The 5,703-nt window shown below is 37.8% G+C and overlaps 1 long non-coding RNA gene across 1 annotated transcript in view; it reads left to right on the plus strand.

The window, feature by feature from the left end:
* Positions 1 to 32: 32 nt before the first annotated feature.
* The window catches only part of LOC107716917 (uncharacterized), an 11,099-nt gene continuing 5,428 nt past the window's right edge, over positions 33 to 5,703 (plus strand). Inside the window, exon 1 of the long non-coding RNA XR_001637268.1 lies at positions 33 to 43. This is a non-coding gene — a long non-coding RNA (uncharacterized LOC107716917). The remainder of the gene's footprint in view (positions 44 to 5,703) is intronic.

Genomic DNA, 5,703 nt, shown 5'->3' on the forward strand with positions numbered 1-5,703 from the left:
GTTTAAAACAAATAGTAATGTTTCCAAACTTTTGACCAGTACTGTACTTCTGTGTAATAACAGAAAGATGGCTAGCAGAAAGAGCATCACAGTAGAGACCTGCACTCCCGCGGGAGTACCGCGGGACCCAACGCAACAGGGTGCGGCACGGGACAACTCTTGATGGGCGAGTGCGGGTGCCGGCGGGAAGAGACTCGTGTGTGTGTGCGGGATGTGGGAGAATAAAATGATTCGCGGGACTCCCGCAAAATAGAAATGATCTAAACATAAAGTGTCTAAAACATATAAATTGTTATTTATCTGTTGCACTAAAGCAAAAAGAACAACTAATATTAACATTAAAATGATTCTAGCGACATACAGCGAAAAAGTCGCTGGCAGTGTGAACGGGGTTTAAGATGTAGTCTCTGGGCTCAAATGCAGCAAATGTGTCTTCAGAGAAAATGGAGGGGAATCCCCTCTTAGGTGACTAGAGGGGAGGGATTGTGTGTGGGGGAGGGTCATTTTTAGACTTCTGTTTTATTATTATCTCACCTAAATGTTTGTTCCAGTCTATGGTTTGTTAAGTCAGTGTATTTGTTTTTACAATGGTATAGCCTATATACTTAGTATATACTATATATTTAGTTGCACAGTATATTACACACAGCACAAGGAAGTTTTAAACTATTTTTTGTAATATTCATGTAATTTACATGAATACTTACCAAGATGGACATTTTGATATTTTGCGTGCAGGATTTAAGAAATGATCTGTTAATGTTATGGAGGAAAGCACGGTGCATGTAGGGGGTGTGGTCTCAATAGCCCTGCAGTAAGCAGTGTGCTGTGTGCATGTGATTGAGCAATCTGTAGGGCAACTGAAATTGCATTAAATCAGGTTGTTTTAACCAAGATTATGCTGCAAGATTTTTTCTCAACTACATTTAAGTCCCCAGTTCCTGCAATTTTACAAATTTCCAGTTTATTCCCATTAATTCCAGTTAATTCCCATATATTCCCGTTAATCCCCATATATTCCTGTTAATTCCCATGGAAAGTTTCCAGTCTTGAAAATTCCCGGAATTTTGCAACCCTAATCAGGATGTAGCTTTTGTTCTTTTAAGTGGAACACCCCCACCTCAACATTGAGCGTGGGACGGCCAGTGTACTACTGTAGCCCACTTACAAAAACCACTGCTGTTTAGCTTAAAAACACACACGACACAGCACACTAAATAGTGCTGTTTGCTAAGACAACAGTCTCTGTTATTGCTAATATACGTGTAGGTGAGTGTCGAAACCCAAACCCACCTACCCATAAGTATTAAAGGCAAAGTTCACCCAAAAATTAACATTTTTGTTTCAACCCTGAACGAATAGTTACATTAGCCAAAAATTACAATTATGAAATTTTTGTGAAATTCATAGACAAAAAAGGTCCACTGTCTGTTCTCAGTAGCATAGAGATGTATGAAGCCCAGGTCGCACAGAAGTAACTTTCAAACCAAGCAACTTTCTGTTAAACAGTCCAGTGATGTGGCGTGACCAACTTGACACAAACAAAATTTCACCCATGAAAATTTGCAGACAAATCCTAACTGTGACCGCACGTTTACTCTCTTTGTACTAACTTAAATTCAAAGTTTAAGTTGAAGTACTAAAATTACTACAACTAACACTTAGGCGTAAGTAAAAATTAATTAAAACTAAAAAGACATAAACAAGCACATAAAAATACTAAAACTTACACTAAAATTCAAATAAAAATAAAAGGTATTTCAATATACTGTGGAACACAGAAGAAAATATTTCTAAAAAGTGTTCTTTTTTTCTTTTTCTTTTTTTTTTAAGTCAATGTGTTCTAATTTTATTTTGGACCCCATTGACTTTCATTATACTGTACACACATTTTTCAAAATATCTTCTTTTGTATTCCAGAATCAGAATCACATTTATTGCCAAATACCATGGATTTACACGTACAAGGAATTTGTATTTATAAGATAAACACTGTAAGGTTAGATGAGAAAGTAAGAGAGATAAAGTTATGAACATGAGAAGCAAAAATATAAAACTACCAGGTACTAGTGGTGTGCCATATCATACCGTCCCCGATAATACCAGTATAAATTTTTACATGATAAAAAAGTGTCATATCGCGATATCAATGATATAGTGACGCGATGACATATTGCGGATATACATTCCCTAGCGCGCACAACAACAACACCACGAGCGCACACTCTTACCGTCAAAAATAGTAGTGATGGGAAGTCCGGTTCTTTTCCACGAACTGGTTCTTTCGGACAGTTCGTTTCAATGAACCGGTTCATCGGTTCTTTTACGCCCTAACGTAATGACGTCATTCGCGATGACGTAATGATATCAAGTCTATAGTCCCGGGCCGGGATGAAAATACACATAAGTCAGTAATCATAACTTCAGTCAGTTAAAACATCATAATCATGATCTAAAAAGTTTACAATTAAGTTTTGCTCCACAAATTTGCGACGTGTTTTCTAAAAGTTAAAACTGTTTTAACTTTGCATGGCTTTCTATACATCTCTTATGTGAGATGTATAGAAAGGTTTTAACCTAATCAAGATCTTCTCCGCATTGAGCTTCTATATTTCTCTAATATTTTGAATGCATAACACAGCAGCAGCGCATCTCGTGGGCTAGACTAACAAAACATTAAAAAGAAACAACGTCACTTACAGCATCATCCCCGCATCTCGCGCGCCACTGATGACGCTCCCTGACGCACTCCTAACATTCAAATGCAAATGTTTATTTTAAATTCGACTAATATTCATTCTTTATTCACAATCTCCTCATCACAGGCAGGCACAGCACTCAATTCAGCATGTGTTCATGTTTGTGTGTGCTGTCTGCGTCACTCATAGCACGTGCCTATATCGTGCACTATATATCGAACATTTTTATATCGATATCGAAGAAGATGTACCGTCGATAAATATCGATACCGTTTTATCGCCCAGACCTAAGAGAAAGTTATGAAAATGAGAAGCAAGAATATAAAACTATAAAACTATGAAAACATAAGCAACTATGAAAACATAAGGAAGAAGCAAGTCACTGAATGGCATCTTTGGTGCATAATTTATCCTGCACTGATTGATACATAAATGATTCCTGAAATCATGTGATGTGTGTTTACTTCTCCAAAAGATTAGAATTACAACTCTCCACACTTTGCACCTGTCACCATTACAGGTGCTTCTTGACCTTATAAACTCTGGTAGTGACTGGCCACACAGACTGTGTCCATGACGATAACATTCCTTTCCAGCATCCTGCATAATTAAAGGAGTCTGTAATTGGCAGAATCAGCCACTAGGTCAGTTTACAACCGTTAGAAGGTCTTTTAATAGTCTAGCGGCACGACTCGTCTCTACTAGTGCAGATGACTGAGGAACGCTGTTTCCTCAATGACTATAGCTGTGAGGTCCAAAATTAGTCTTAATTACTTAATTATAATGACATAATGCACTTATGAAATAAAAGAGTTTATAGTTTATTGAGTTTATATTATCAACTAACAATATTGTAACAACTTGCAATGTAACCTGACGACACACAGTTTTACACCACTGCCTTGTTATCAAACCGAGATGAACTATTATATAAATAAATATATATAAATCATTTTCGGTAACTGAAATAAAGCTAAAACAAAATATAAATATGAAAAAAAAAATTTTTAACTTAAATGAAAATTATAAACATTGTCTTGATAACTAACTAAGTACTAAAAATAAATAATAAAACAAAATAAGTACTCAAATTAAGTAAAACTGAAGTAAAATTAAAATTTAAGCTAAACAGAAATATGAAAAGATAAGCACATCAAAATACTAAATTTAAAATGAAAATATAAAAATAAGAGCTAATTCTAAATATCAGTACTACAATAGTATATAAATAATAAAATGACACTGCATGTAAAATACAAGAAAGCAAAGACTATTATTATACTGTGCTCCCACTGAAGCTGTGCATGACTATACAATCACATGAGCCATCTTTAATTGTGCTTTTATGATATCTTTGGAGCCTGACAGCCTCCATTTACTCTCATTGTGTAGAGCAGCCTGGACATTATACTAAATGTCTTCTTTTGTGTTGCACAGAAGAAACATCCTGGTTTGGAAATCCATGAGGATGTGTATATGATTACAGTTTTTTAAATATCAGGATACAAGTACAATTACCTAATAAACACACACAGACTCTATTAAATAAAGAGCAGGTGTGTTGAGTTTTGGCTGTACTGTGGATCACAGAGAGTTAAACTAGAGGACTCGCCAAACCATACTGACTATAAAGTCAAACTAGCCAACTTAGAATTAACTTAGCAACTGCTCAAAACGACAGTTTTGACACAACAACTTAATTTAAGGAAATACTAGTGACTATAAGACACACCGCAATGTAACCGCCTGACCTTGGTTTTCTGATCCCCAAAAAAAGTCACCAGGGTCCGGTTTCCCGCGGACGTTCCCCGGGCCAGACGCCCATCATCATCTCACCTAATCAGGTGTCATTAGCAGCTGCTGTTCTCCTGTAAGTTACTAAAGCCTGATCATTGAAACTCAAGCAGACAGGTGTTTATCACGAGCAGCAGAACCGCATTTCAGTACAGCACGGTTAGACAAACAAGGGTTTCGTGTTTCGGATCAATCAGCTCCGGTTCTTGAGGAAACACAGCATATGAGATTCAGAATATATCATAATTCCTACAGGCTTCGTATATATGTTATATACATATGTTACACAGTAATAAGCTGTGGAATAACTCTAGAGGAGACTTTCACATCTGCAAAGATGCGTGGCTGCCATTCATCCATTTTAATCAGTTTATCAATATCCAAAGGACTCCGGCGACGGGATCTCTCGTTAGCGAAGGAAATTAGCCGTTGGAGGGTGAAAATAAAATATGAAAACCACGAAACGGAAGCGGTACGTACCAGCGGTTCGGTGTCCACAGCATTTCTTGGCGCAGAAACCCGATGCTGAGAATTAGTGAAGCTGTTAGTCGCGGTTAAAGGGTTTTATCCCGCTCGGTCAGCGGTCGCTCCCCGCAGATGATCACTGATATACTGGAGGAGAATGTCAAGTTTTGAGAATGTGCATTAGGTGAAGGAAGTGATGAAAAGTGCTGTGTACGGCTGGATTTGAAGGCAGTTTAGACGGATGCTGCGGTAACGGTGACTGAGGTCTGCGGTAAAGTCCGGACTGGATCTCTTCCCGAAAGACCTGGAGCTGGTGAGACGCAAAACGAGGAGCCTAGACTCTGTGATGGAACCCGTATGGAGTTTCTTGTGTGTTTTAAAGGGGTCATATGATGCTGCTAAAAAGAACATTATTTTGTGTATTTGGTGTAATGAAATGTGTTTATGCGGTTTAAAGTTAAAAAAACACATTATTTTCCACATACTGTACATTATTGTTTCTCCTCTATGCCCCGCCTTTTTGAAACGCTCATCGGTCTGAAAAGCGAGGTGTGCTCTGATTGGCCAGCTATCCAGTGCGTTGTGATTGGCCGAATACCTCAAGCGTGTGACGGAAATGTTACGCCCCTCACATACTGTTGATGCCTTGTCCGGCCGGAGCCAAGACACAAAAAAATTAAAACCCATTACAAACGAGGCATTTGTTGCATCCAGTGGGGACATAATTACTGATTATAATAACTTA

Source organism: Sinocyclocheilus rhinocerous, unplaced genomic scaffold (genome assembly GCF_001515625.1).
Source record: "Sinocyclocheilus rhinocerous isolate Xijiao unplaced genomic scaffold, SAMN03320098_v1.1 scaffold1171, whole genome shotgun sequence".
Classification (NCBI taxonomy): Eukaryota; Metazoa; Chordata; class Actinopteri; order Cypriniformes; family Cyprinidae; genus Sinocyclocheilus; species Sinocyclocheilus rhinocerous.